The sequence below is a fragment of the Pundamilia nyererei genome, unplaced genomic scaffold (genome assembly GCF_000239375.1).
Source record: "Pundamilia nyererei isolate P.nyererei 1_Seehausen unplaced genomic scaffold, PunNye1.0 scaffold00332, whole genome shotgun sequence".
NCBI classification, from domain to species: Eukaryota; Metazoa; Chordata; class Actinopteri; order Cichliformes; family Cichlidae; genus Pundamilia; species Pundamilia nyererei.
This window is the reverse complement of record NW_005187733.1, coordinates 22,569-37,738: the sequence shown is the minus strand read 5'-3', so window position 1 is coordinate 37,738 and position 15,170 is coordinate 22,569.

The window sequence follows — 15,170 nt, the reverse complement described above, 5'->3', positions numbered from 1 at the left end:
GTTTTGGGTCCTATTTTCCCCCACATCCCCACGGCTTGCCCTGGCAAACCGTGACATATTCACGCTCATGTCTCCTCACTTAGACTCACATTTCTACATGAACCTTGATGGAAAAAAAACAAAAACAAAAAAAACCAGTTGTTTGTTGTTCTCATTAGACTCTGCAATACAGATTATGACCACTGGGAGGCAGTGTTGTTTAAAAAATGAAGTCAGTCCAAAGCACAGGCTTCACATGACACTAAGCGTTGAAGTGGGAAAAAATGCAAGATTCCCCACCCAACAACTCAACTATATTTATACTGAAGAGAGTCTAGTGACATAAAATGTATTTCCAAAATTAGCTGCTCAGTTAAAGATGAGCTGCCATGATGTAACTGACTGGTTAACGATGTGTTATGTTAAAGTCTAAATGTGTGCAGTTTCAAACAACCACCATCAAACAACGTCCATCGTGTCTCACTGTTTGGAAGTGAGAATTGATGGACAAGAGCTGGCTCTGAATGAGAAACACATGCTCATATGACATCGAGTTGTTAATAGGCCAGTGGTAAAGCATGCTTTGCTTTGTGTCTCTAAGGCAATGATTAAGCTCAGCTGACACCATAAACAAGTGCTCTTTTACTCATTTAAAGTCGGCCTAAAGTTTGTTAGGCCAACATAAAAGTTTTGGGTCTCCACTGAGAGTCACAAAAATTTAACAGGCTGTTCACAGAGATCCTCACCATCGGACTAACCCAAATATGCTCTTCCTCTTTGTGATTGTGTATGCAAATGTTTTTGTACACACAGGCATTTTAAAATATTTTAATAACATCAACACTGATTAGTAAATCAAAAATATACAACTTGACAAATAAATATTTTTGCAATATTTTAAATCTGAGTCACCTCACACGCTATGTGTCATTTACTGTTTACCTCATGATGAAGGTGTGGAGCATCCACGGCTATGTACTCTGGCTGTGGGGAAGGAGTCCAAAACAAGTCACTGAAGCTCATTTCTGTACGACGACGGCCATATTGAAGGGACTTGTTGAGGATAACGTTATTAATGACTCAGGCACTTTAGAATTCAGTCAAACTGTTTATCAGAGGGAAAGTGTGACTTTTAGGACACTTGAACCTAAGATTAGCTGGCATAATATTAGTTTATCACCACCTGTTGTTTAGTCGCACAAATCACCCTTGTCAGCTCTCTGGAGACTTTTAATTGTGACAATAACGGGAATAAATAAGCATCTTGGAGCATGCTTTGGTGTGTTCGAGCCCTAACTTCAGTTCAGGAGATTCAGTTCAAGTTGAGAAGAAAAAGGGGAAAGAGAGCATCAGTGGTGGAGTAGATGAAGAAAAGGAGGAGAAAATGATGGGAAAGAGATAATCATCATCATCATCATCATTTATTTATTTATATAGCACCTGGTAGACCAAAGTGCTGTACAATACTAATATAGTATTAAATAAAACCAGACATAGCAATAAAAAAAATAATTAAAAAAAATCAGTTACCCACAGAGTTAAAAGCCAGGGAATAAAAATAGATTTTTAATAAAGACTTAAAAACTGTCACTGATGTAGCCTGTCTAATTTGGAGAGGAAGGTTATTCCAAAGCATCGGCGCTGCAACAGAGAACGCTCGGTCTCCTCTAAGCGTGACAAAGTGCCCTGCCCAACCCCTATTAAAAGAGAATTGCAATAATCTAAACGTGAGGTAATAAAGGCATGAATAACACTTTCCAAGTCACGCTTGGAAAGAAAGGGCTTAACCTTTGATAAACGTCTGAGGTGATAAAATGCTGATTTTACCACCCCGTTTACATGGTCATCAAAGGTGAGTGCAGAATCAATTTTAACTCCGAGATTTGTGATCGAACTCTTTAGTTGGGAAGTCAAAGCTGCAAGATCAACATCCGGAGTATGAGAAGAACGATTTGGGCCAAATAAAATTGCTTCTGTCTTCCGATCATTAAAATTTAAAAAGTTTTTTTGCCATCCATACTTTTCATCAGTAAGGCCGTCAAGCAGAGGTCCAGTTGGGAGACTATCAGAATGACTAAAAGGTAAGTAGAGCTGGCAATCATCTGCATATAGATGGAATGGCACTTTATGTTTCCGGAAAATCGCGCCAAGAGGAAAAAGGTACAAGGAAAACAATAACGGCCCAAGAATAGATCCCTGTGGCACGCCCCAAAGCAGAGGGGCCACAGAGGATGAAGCCGACCCCAACTTAACACAAAAGGTCCTATTTAAGAGATAGGACTTTAACCACAAAAGTGCCGAACCAGAAATTCCCACACAGTGCTGTAAGCGGGAGATCATAATAAGTAAAGACCATTAGAAATAGATGATGGAAACTACAAGTGTGTAAATTCTAAATGCTCATATATAGTTTAAAAAAGCTGATTTTCAATTAAAACTAAGTTTTAATCCACACTTAACAGCAGCTTTTTAGCTTCATATTTCAAAGACCTCTTGCAGCCAGAGGCTGTCCCCTCTCTGCTGGTCATTAGGAAAAGTGAAGGTTTAACTAATCTTTCAGACCCTCTATGCATTTTACTAACTTGTATGGACACAACATATAATATGGATACAATTTTCTCATGCAGTTCTATTTTGGTACATTTTTATTATCTCTAGTCATTAAATGATATGATAATGTTTCGAACTGAGTGAGTGGTGTTTTTTCCACGCTGTTTTGACTCCACGGTGTCCGCCCCTTCAGAGTCGAGCTCGGTCCACACCTGCCTCCCTCACCTGTTTATCGCTGGCAATCAGCAGGAGGGATATTTAAGATCAGCGTCTCCCCCAATTATTTCTCAGTTCATCAGCTACACTATGGTGGTATCAGGCCTCTTAGAAATTCCTTGTGTCTTTTGTTTATTATTTGTACTTACCTTGTTATCTTCTCATTCCACACAGCCACAATATGATTCCACGCTACCTTCTGCTACTTACCTCTTTCAGATGCTGGTCACCTTATGAAGATCTCCTCAGATTTTGGGATCACATTTTCTCTGGACTCACTAACACTCACCGTGGTCGCCTGCCTGTCCTCCTGCCTGCCGGCTCATCCACAACACTGGAACTCAGGTTGCAGGAGAACCTGCTCCTCTTGAGCTTCTTGCCTCCACTCACAAGTAAGCTACAGCACTAAAGTATTATTCCTTTCCTTTCCTAGCCCACTCAGACCATTAACTGACTTCTCCCTCAGTTTCAGTACCTTCCCCTCCTGAGACTCGTACTCCCCCTTTTCACGGCCAATCCCTGTGTTCACTCACGTTTCGCCATTGAAATTCTGTGTTCCTGAAATAAACCACTGAAAACATATTTTTGCTCCACATTGTGTTTTGCATTTGGGTCCAAACTTTGTACCGGCCACCTGGCCGTAACAGATAGCTTATGTAAATTGTGGAGCTTGATTACTCCAGTAGTTTCAGCACATTTGGGGAGATCCTAATCAGCATCCATGTAAAAAGCCACTGATAGATGATATCATTTTGTTATTTCTTTCACCTTCATCTGGCTCAAGTAGTACAAAATGATGTTACAGGTGAATAATGTACTTAAATTTCTTTTTCTTTCATCTTTAGTTTTGTGGGAAAAATTCTATGTCTGGAAGGCGGGAAGAACAAATGGAGCTCATTCTCAAATTGTTCAAAAACTCAAAGACATCGGCCACACTGAGGTGGACTCTCCTGAAGATTGTGACTACCTTCTAGGTTTTTGTCCTCTTGTTTCACGAGTTGGAACAGACATCATGGAACACAACTGAACAGACCAGACATGACTGTGGAGACAGAAAGGGACCATAAAACATGATAAATATTGCATTACCAAAGCACATAGATTAAACTTGATCATATAGGACACAGGTGTCAAACTCCAGGCCTTGAGGGCCGATGTCCTGCAGCTTTTAGATGTGTCTTTGATCCAACACAGCTGATTTAAATGGTTATATTACCTCCTCAACATGTCTTGAAGTTCTCCAGAAACCTGGTAATGAACTAATCATTTGATTAAGGTGTGACCCAGGGTGATATCTAAAACCTGCAGGACACCGGCCTTCAAGGCCTGGAGTTCGACACCCCTGATCTAGGAATATGAAGTAGAATATAAACAGAAACAAATGAACAGAGAATGCAATAGATAACAAAGCAAAATAGCAACCAGCTAAAATTACAAAGAAGACAGACCTAAAAGCCAGAGGTCCTCAAAACACAAGGAACTGTAACCTCATAAATTCAAAACACTGGCCAAAGACCCACATATGAGCTTGAGTCCCATTCCATTCTTAATCCATAGGATTCAATATGATATTGACCCAACCTTTGCAAATATAATTGCTTCATAGCTTCAATAGATTTAAATGGACATTGTACAAGGTTTAGGAGTGTGTTTATGGGAATTTTTGACCTTTAATCCAGAAGTACATTTGTGAGGTCAAACACTGCTGTTTGATGAGAAGGCCTGACTCCCAGTCTGCACTCTACAGGTGTTCTATTAGGTTGAGGTCAAGGCTGTGTAGGTCAGTCAATTTCTTCCACACCAAATTTGCTCATCCATGCCTTTATGGTCCCTGTTATGTGCACTGGTGCAGAGTTATGTTGGAAGAGATTGAAGCCATCACTAAACTGTTTCCACAAATTTCAGAGCATGAAATTGCCCAAAGATTCTATCAAACAACCCCACACCATAACTCCCTCCACCAAACAAAAACATAATATTCCAGAAACACCCTTTGCCGATCCGATCAGCTGTTCGTAACACTTCTCACATTGAAACAGACGTCAGCGCGAATGATTGCATGTCCGCCCTTTCCTGCCCGAAACCGGATGTAACGTAATTTTCACAAAAGTAGTTTTTTATTTGTAGGCCTTAAAAGCCTATACTGGTGTTTTTTTAAGCCATGTTTGACTTTATGCTTTTCTGAATAGTTTCTGAGATGCTTAGAACTCGAATTGCACTGCTGGAAATAGTTTATTTTGATGCACATGCTGTTTTCTTTGCAAATTTGCATCATAGGATTCCTGCAGTATATAAAAATTGGTGTATCTCAAAAATAAAACTATGAAGACACTTAAAATAAATTTCCTGTTGTTGTAAACTATTTTTTGCAACTTTTTTGTATTTTAAGTTTTGAGGGATAAACCTCTTAAATTTCTCTAACTAGAAATACATGCAAAAAAACCCAAAAACGATTTTCATTTTTTTTGTAGTTTATTGCACTGTTTTGCAATTAATGTAGTTACTATGGACTTAATACATACATATTATTAGAATATGGGCTATAACAGTTGTATTGATGTATAGCAACTTGAAATGCTCCCAAAAATGGCTCCACAGCATGTAAAAATATAATATAAGCTCTGGCGGACTTGGTTCTATGGTAGGTCTTAAAAGGTTAAAGGGTTAATGAAAGTGAACAAAAGAAACTCTCCAGTGTCCCAGAATCAGTCTTCAGACATCAGACTTCAGTGAACGATTCGTCTCTACCTCCTGACTGATTATTTGATGGTGCTGTCAGTGTCCCCTCTGATGTCTTTAGTGCCTCTGTCATTGTCCATATGTTTGTTATTTTTAATGTTGGTTTAATTGTTGATTTTGTTGATTTGATTGTTGTTACATTTCCACCTAAAGAAATACAATAACATCATTAAAGACACTGACAGTAAGAAAAGACTTGAAAGTAAGTGAACAACAACAGAGAGGAAACAGTGTTGAGATGTTTAACAGTCTAACAAGTCTCATTTTTGATGATGTCTCATGTCTGAGGATATGTTCTCTTTATCTTCATACAGACACTCAACTGTGAGTCTACAGTGTTCATATGTCAACACAGAGCTGTTCAAGATGCTTTATCAGTTTTCACGTACACACACTGGTGAAGATGGAGATGTTGTAAGAGAAAAGCAACAATAGAAAAATGAACTTCATCACTGTGATCATAATTATTGTGGTGTTTCAGTTTGTTGTTCTAACAGGACAGTTTGAGCTGAAAACATTAAGATGTAAATACTCACTGTTAATAACAGACAGATCAATGTTAAAGTCTGAACCTTCTTGTGATCCTGTTGCTGTTTTGAACTGTCTGCAGGTGTAACAACCAACATCCTGATCTGTGACCTTCTTTATAACCAGAGAACAGTTTGCAGAAAGACTCAGTCTGTCTGATTCAGGTTTGGCTTCTGTAATCTGCCCAAACTCAAAGAGTGATACTGCTGTGTTTGAATCACTGAAGATCCAGGTAGTACTGATACAGTTATGCTGACCTTGTATCAGATTTTTACAAGGCAGAGTAACATCATGTCCACGTCCAGCTGTGACAGTTTGACCAGTTTGATGTTGCTCAGTTGTTCCTGATGAGAAAAAGAGAGAGAGATGTGAAACATCAAATATGTTATGAATATGAGTGTTATGTTTATAATGTGAAGTTTATTTTAAATACAACACAAGTTTAAGTTTCCAAGTTTCCAAGAGTCAGATAAAGTCAAAAAGTTAAAAGTAGATCATGACATCCTCAGTTAAACTACTTAAAATGTTTAATGATTTGAAATGTTCACAGTTTTTAAGTATTACAAACCTTTAACAATAACATTGTACAACATTTGAAGCTTATATTTATAATAACAAATAACAAAGATTAGTGATGGTTACATAACCCTGAATTGAGATTCATATTTACAGTTTTATTGTTTGCATGAAACAGAAAAAGGAATTGTTATGAATAATATATTCTTAAGCACATTTACTTGATTTTTATACTTTTCATTATTGGTGTCGGAATATTTTTATTTAGAATAAAGAATAAATACTGTAGCTAGAAACTCCACAGTTAAAAAAACCACTCAAACCTCATTACTGCATGTTAGAAAACTGACTGTTTTTATCACATTTAAAATCTTTTGATTTTTTGCACTGAATAAAAAATTGAAGCCAAATTCTTTTTATTATTTTTACATTTTCTGTATTTGCTGAGATGCATCATTGTGTCTGTGGGTTTAGGAGCACTCTTAATATCTGCTGTTACAGTCAACACGTGGATAAAATGTAACAGTGAGAACATTTACAGATGAAACTTTTACACATAAAAGCTTTGAGTTTTGAGCTTTGAGTTTACTAGAGAGGACACCAAGGCTAGCATCTTGCTCGGGCCAGAGCTCATTTATTTCTGAGCTACAGTTCACTCATTCTCTCATGTACACAGTACAAATCAAATTAATCCCAATTACTCTGCAAATAAAATACATTTCATTAAAAAAAACAAGAAAGTTATATAAATCATTCTTTCAAAGCCAAAATAAATGTAAATGAATTCAGATAATTTAACCTATATTCACATTTATTTCTGAGATGATACACTTGAAGAGTACCATCTACTGACATAATGACATGTAGAACAGGCCACAATAATAATAATAATTTAAATAATAAAAATAAAATAGGGTAATCTCTCTTTTCCCAAATATAAACATGTACCAATTTTTTTAACCTCCTACATTATCTTTAGAGATCTCAAAATGTAACAAATATATTAATAATAAATGTAAAACATCAGAGCATCACAATGTACGAACATCAGAGATGATCTTAATTATGTTGTTGTTTTCCACAGGTGTGTAACGATGGAGACGAAGTGAACTATGAAAACATTGGAGACTCTGCTGTCAGACTCCACTGATCAACATCTTCAACATCAACTGACCACAGGAACGAATCCACTGATGTTTAAAATATTTTAAAATATTTAAAATATTTTGGTTTTATCACATATTAAGAATCCAAAATCTTTTTCATGTGCAGTTAGTTAGATAATTAAAAATAACTTAAACTCTGTGAAACAGTTTGTCCAATTACATAACGAAAAGACTCTCAGACTGTGAATGTTGCATTCAGGAGGTTGACTGAGACGTCGAGTTATGCCAAAGTAAACTGCTTCAGATGCATGTATGAAGGGGGAGGCCAGCATAATCAGAATAACAGCTTCTTCTTTGGCCTTTAAATTTGTTTTAATGTATTTGATTGTTTTACTCTTTGTTTGTTTGTGACACAGTAACCAATGTTGTTTTCAATTTTATAACTTGTGTTATCTGTACCTATTTGTCTTTATTTTGGCTGTATAAGACTGTTTTTCTTTAAAGATTGATTTTATTGTTTGTTTATTTTGCTCTGTTTCTCTCTGACTCCTCACACACCTGAACCATAATAGACTGCAAACTAGTCTCTATTATTCTCTCCAGTTTGACTTCCTGTTCTTTCATCTTAAACCTTAAACTAGTTTTAGCAGCTCTGTTAGAACTGATCTCTTTGCTCTCTTTTTGTTGAATTTCAAAAAATAGAAGCAGATGTTACGTGAGCTCTGCTTTTCAGTTTCAACCCATAGTCACTGTTCTGGTGTGTGCCGGGAGGTGGAGCTCCATGGCTGATTCCTGGTTGTAATTTTCATGTAATCTGCATCCTGCAGAATGAGCTTGAACAGCTAATAATTTGGTTAAGAGTGAACTTCTTTAAACCAGTCAGTGAGAGTGATAACAAGAAAAAGCAAATAAAAGCTGATTGAAGGTGAAAAGCAGAGAGAGAGAAAATGCAATTGTAAACTGATTTTAACAGAAACCAATAAAAAAAAGACTTTTATTCAGTCACTGGTTCCTTACGCCAGTTTCGGTTTTTGTTTTTGTTTTTTTCAGTACAAAATCAGGTGTCACCTTTCTTTATGCATAAACAAAAACTAAAGGTGAGCAGATGGAAATTTCATAGAAATGAATTTTTTAAATGTACAACTACAGGTAACACACTGAGCTACTGTCATGGCCTCTCTGCATGTTCTAACAAATAAATTCATGAACCTTTGTTTTTCAGCACAACACTGCCACCTACTGGTGCAGAGGCTCCAGAAACGTTGGACAGATGAGAAAGGAGAGAGTGCAGCAGGATGCTTATGATGCGTGGTGAAAGAACAATTTTTTACCCCTCAATAGCAAAATGCTGATGGGGTATCGTTGTCAGCCTGCTGGATGTTAAAGCCTCTGTCACATGAGGAGGATACAGAGCCATTTTCCAACTGCTATTAGGCTGATGATTAAACTGTGACCTGATTATTTATCATTATATCAACAGACGTGTTCATTTTGGTGTTTTGCACATATATAAATTGTGTTTCTTTTATTGTGATCAGCTAATTTGGATTTTTGCAAAACAAATGTATTTCACCTATTTTAACTATTGCAAATCCATCAATAAAGCTGAATGTGAATGAGTGGATTCCCATTCATTTCCTATGGTTGACCGGGAACACCACAGATGTAACACGGATGATTAAAACTCTCATAATTCAATGAAAGAGGTGATCATCACTTTTATATGTTCAAGTGCATAGTGCGGAGGATGTCATAAGGCCTTGAGGCAATCAGATGTAAAACACAATATTTATGAGTGTTTTAAGTTGTAAATCGTCAGATTTCACCCGAACACGAAAGGAAGGTTTTAATGACAAATAATGTTTTCTTATAGTCATTTGGTGATGATGATGGTGGCGACACTGTGACTTACATCACTGTGAAAGCTTCCTCCTCTACCTCTGAAGTTTCCACTGATCCCAGTGACCACAGATGTAACATTATCTACAGCTACTTTGAGTACCATTGATATTCATTTAGTCTTCTTCTCCAATCGATCTTTCTGAGTTAACTTCAGTAATTACTTCCTCCAAACCATCAACGTGTCTTTTAGACCCCATTCATACAAGACTACTCAAAGAAGTCCTGCCATTAATTATTGCTTCAATCTTAAATATGATCAAACAATCTCTAATAATCGGCTATGTACCACAGGCCTTCAAGCTGGCAGGAGTTAAACCATTGCTTAAAAAGCCATCTGTAGACCCAACGGTCTTAGCTAATTATAGGCCAATCTCCAACCTTCCTTACATATCAAAAATTCTTGAAAGAGTAGTTGACAAACAGCTAACAGATCATCTGCACAAGAATGGCTTATTTGAAGAGTTTCAGTCAGGTTTCAGAGCTCATCACAGCACAGAAACGGCTTTAGTGAAGGTTACAAACAACCTTCTTATGGCCTCTGACAGTGGACTCATCTCTGTGCTTGCCCTGCTAGACCTCAGTGCAGCTTTCAAAACTGTTGACCATAATATCCTATTAAAACAATTAAAGCATTACAGGTACTGCCTTGCAGTGGATTATATCACATTTATCTAATAGACTCAAATTTGCTCATGTAAAAGCAGAGTCCTCTTCACACAGTTCAACAGGGTTCAGTGCTATAGGACCAATTCTGTTTACATTATACATGCTTCCCTTAGGCAGTGTTGTAACATCGTAGACTAATGTGCCTGTATTAATTCATCTCCATATTATTGTGTGACGTTGCACTGGGTTTGGAGTGGTTGTATGTGTGTCACGTTTCTGCTGAGCCATTGGCTGTAATGGGGTTGGACTAATTAGAGGCAGGTGTAACTGTTGTATTGTATACCTCAGCCTAAAGGCAGCTGAGTTGCAGAGGCTGGAGTGACCACTGGCTATCTACTTACAGGGCGGTGGGTCTCAGAGGACAACCGATAACCCTGTTGAAGTCAATGTGTGGAGTGCAACTGGCTTTGGGGCATAACTGGCTCTGGCCTTGGACTGTGTGTTTTTACTTGATCCGAAAATGGGACACTGGACTGTTTAATCTTTTACCTTTTTGATTATTGTGTTAATAAATTACCTTTTATGGACTGTCATCTTTTTGCCCACGGCTGAGACGGTTGGTCAGACCTAGAATCTTTAAGTGTGTGTTACATATACATCGGGAAAATGCTTTGTTTTATTTTTCTTCCTTGCCCTTCTAGATCTTTTTGCAACTAGTTGCTCCCTTCTCCTTCCTTCCTGTCTTCTTTCAGCTGCCCCTTCAGGTGTCTGCCCAGTACATAATCTGCTTCTTTGTCTCCAACTGCTAAACCTCAGCTGTCCCTCAGATATACTCATTTCCAATCCTGTCCAAACTGGCCACTCACGGAAAATCTTATTTCTGTCAGCTCCAGATTGGCTTCCTGCCTTTTTGTCAGTGATACTGTCCAAACCATATATCATGTTATTAACATTTTTTTTTTGAAATTGCTATTCCTTGTTATCCATTCCTGCCACTCACCACCCGGCCTCCATTTTCTTCTTCACCTCTCTTGTGCTTTGAGTGGTTAACCCTGGATATTTAGACTAATACTACCTCTGCTCCATGCATCTTCATCCTTCAAAATATAGTTAACGCAGCTTAAGTAAAACTATTATGCAGAATCATATCATTGTGTTCCCGGATCACAATTATAGATTCATTAACATGTAAACCACTTTGTTGCTGCACCTGCAGTTAACTTTAATTGCATATGTGCATCTACAACCCCATTTCCAAAACATTTGATACACTGTGTAAAATGTAAATAAATAATGCAATGATTTGTACATTTCATAACATTTTATTTTACAAACATTTCTTGCCAACAATAACAAGACAATTTTTTTTATTAAAAAAGACTTTGAAGCAGAGGTAAATGGGAGTAGACATAGCTGTACCCTATAACGTGGTCAGTGAGTATATAAAAGCTTCCTATAGACATCTCCTACTCAACATCTCCTTACAAATAAGAGTGCTGTGAGAGGGACCCGCCCCCAAGTCCCAGGCTTTTTCACTGCTGATGCCTTCATGGTCTGCTTGAAAACTTTGTCATTTGTAAACACTGAAACATATGCGAATGATACATTCACAAAGAATAATGAATCTGTACGAATGTAGCTTCTCTGGTAAAAAATAAAAATAAAATAAAAAAAATAAGCAATGAAATGTTGCACTTGTGATTTACCTGTAACCCACTGCTGGATGTGTTGTTAAGAAAATGGACAGATCTGGGTCACAAGTTCCACTTTCTGTGTCCTTAAAGACAACTTCATAGAAGCTCAGAAGGCATCAGTGGTGTAGGTTTCAGAAATGATCAGTAGCTGACTTGCCGCTCCAAACAAACACCCCACCAGCTGATTTCTATTTTTCTCTTTTCCCTCCTCTGTAGTTGAGCGTTATTGTTCAGTGAGCTCATGCTGTGCTCGGTTGGAATTAAATGTTGTTCATCATGATTTACAACTGAGAAACACTGACAGAGAAAACTGATGCTTAGCATTCTGTAATTACTATATTTTTACATGGTGTGTTTGTATGAGCTAAATTCTTCTCTGCTTATCTAGACTGAATACAGTGGCTTGCAAAAGTATTCGGCCCCCTTGAACTTCTCCACATTTTGTCACATTACAGCCACAAACATGAGTCAATTTTATTGGAATTCCACGTGAAAGACCAATACGAAGTGGTGTACACGTGAGAAGTGGAACGAAAATCATACATGATTCCAAACATTTTTTACAAATAACTGAAAAGTGGGGTGTGTGTAATTATTCAACCCCCTGAGTCAATACTTTGTAGAACCACCTTTTGCTGCAATTCCAGCTGCCAGTCTTTTAGGGTATGTCTCTACCAGCTTTGCACATCTAGAGACTGAAATTCTTGCCCATTCTTCTTTGTAAAACAGCTCCAGCTCAGTCAGATTAGATGGACAGCATTTGTGAACAGCAGTTTTCAGATCTTGCCACAGATTCTCGATTGGATTTAGATCTGGACTTTGACTGGGCCATTCTAACACATGGATGTGTTTTGTTTTAAACCGTTCCATTGTTGCCCTGGCTTTATGTTTAGGGTCGTTGTCCTGCTGGAAGGTGAACCTCCGCCCCAGTCTCAAGTCTTTTGCAGACTCCAAGAGGTTTTCTTCCAAGATTGCCCTGTATTTGGCTCCATCCATCGTCCCATCAACTCTGACCAGCTTCCCTGTCCCTGCTGAAGAGAAGCACCCCAGAGCATGATGTTGCCACCACCATATTTGACAGTGGGGATGGTGTGTTCAGAGTGATGTGCAGTGTTAGTGTTCTGCCACACATAGCGTTTTGCATTTTGGCCAAAAAGTTCCATTTTGGTCTCATCTGACCAGAGCACCTTCTTCCACATTTTGCTGTGTCCCCCACATGGCTTGTGGCAAACTGCAAACAGGACTTCTTATTGTTTTCTGTTAACAATGGCTTTCTTCTTGCCACTCTTCCATAAAGGCCAACTTTGTGCAGTGCACGACTAATAGTTGTCCTATGGACAGATTCCCCCACCTGAGCTGTAGATCTCTGCAGCTCGTCCAGAGTCACCATGGGCCTCTTGGCTGCATTTCTGATCAGCGCTCTCCTTGTTCGGCCTGTGAGTTTAGGTGGATGGCCTTGTCTTGGTAGGTTTACAGTTGTGAGATACTCCTTCCATTTCTGAATGATCGCTTGAACAGTTCAAGGCTTGGGAAATCTTTTTGCAGCCTAAGTCTGTTTTAAATTTCTCAATAACTTTATCCCTGACCTGTCTGGTGTGTTCTTTGGACTTTGTGGTCTTGTTGCTCCCAATATTCTCTTAGACAACCTGTGAGGCCGTCACAGAGCAGCTGTATTTGTACTGACATTAGATTACACACATATTAGCACTCGTCAGGTAATGTCTATGGGCAACTGACTGCACTCAGACCAAAGGAGGCTGAAGAATTACACACACCCCACTTTGCAGTTATTTATTTGTGAAAAATGTTTGGAATCATGTATGATATTCGTTCCACTTCTCACGTGTACACCACTTTGTGTTGGTCTTTCACGTGGAATTCCAATAAAATTGAGTCATTGTGGCTGTAATGTGACAAAACGTGGGAAAGTTCAAGGGGGACGAATACTTTTGCAAGCCACTGTAATTCTATCAAATAAAAATAAGACTTGAAAGTAGTTTTAACTTTAAGAATCAAATTTTTGAAACTGAAGGTAAATTCTTCAGCCATCATAAAATAAATAAATAAAACAAACAAAAAACAAACAAACAAAAAGAATTGTACTAGTGACAAATTAATAGAAAAAACAATAAAGTGTCTCAGTAATGTGTCTGGGTCCCATCTGGTGAACATTGTCATGATTCCCCAAGTCTTTTAAATTGTAATGGAGGATTCCAGCCCCACTCATTTAGAAGATTATCCTTTATTTGGTGCTTTGATGGCAGTGGAGAGCACTTTCCATAACATCAGTCCAAAATTAATATAATTTTTAACTCCTATGTCCAAGCATTGTCATCTTGGAAGGATTTAATTGGAGCTAAACCGTGACAGTAAAATATTAAAAACCAGATCTCATCTCTGAGGGGATTAGGTGTTACATATTCCTTCAAATTGTTACCTTTAAGTAGGTACTGAAGCAGTTTGAATGAATAGCTATTTTATTAACGCTGAGTTGTAATGCCAAAATGAGAATATTTAGTCTTTAGCGTGACACTGAAATTCTGCATCAATAACAGATGATGGGGTTTACTCTTTAAAACTGGATCAAATTGTGGTTTAAGAGTAAGGCGGTATTGGCAATGAGGTGATTTCAGTTACTGTAGAAATGGGCCTCTGTTAAATGATTGTTGTGTACTTACTGAAAGTTTTTCTGATTGTGTATGCAATAGATCAGAATGATAACATGTCATTTGGTTTATTTCATATAGCTTTAGATCATCATCGATTAAAACTTGTCCCTTGCTTCAGTCTATATCAATTAATGTGGCTATTATTAACCCCCTGACTACTAAAGTCTGCATGTTTAACAATGACACATTTATTTCATATTATAATGCTGTCCACAGTCTAACTCTAATGTGGCAGTGATAAAATGTTGGTTCTCCTCATACTTACCTTACATTTCTTAACTGGATTATAAGCTGATTAATAAATGTATTTATTTATTAATGTTTCAGTGGTAAATAACTTTATTTGTAAGTGTGTGCAAGTGTGGAAAAAATAAGCTAAACAGAGATTTTCTCAGTCTGGCAATGTGTGCAATGTATAAGCTTCATTTTAGGAGAGTCATTACTTTTTAATTCCTCATATAGGAATTATTGGTTTATTTTGCAACAAAACAATAAATTAAGTATAAAATACTAATGAGCAGAATGAAGTATAAGTTGAAGAAAAGCTAAAATGTAATGTGCCTACATGAAGACACAGGGTCTGAAGAGGTAAAATGAAAAAAACAAACAAAAAAAAACTATGTAACAATGACAGAAAAAAAACTTGACTGAAGTTACTATAGGGC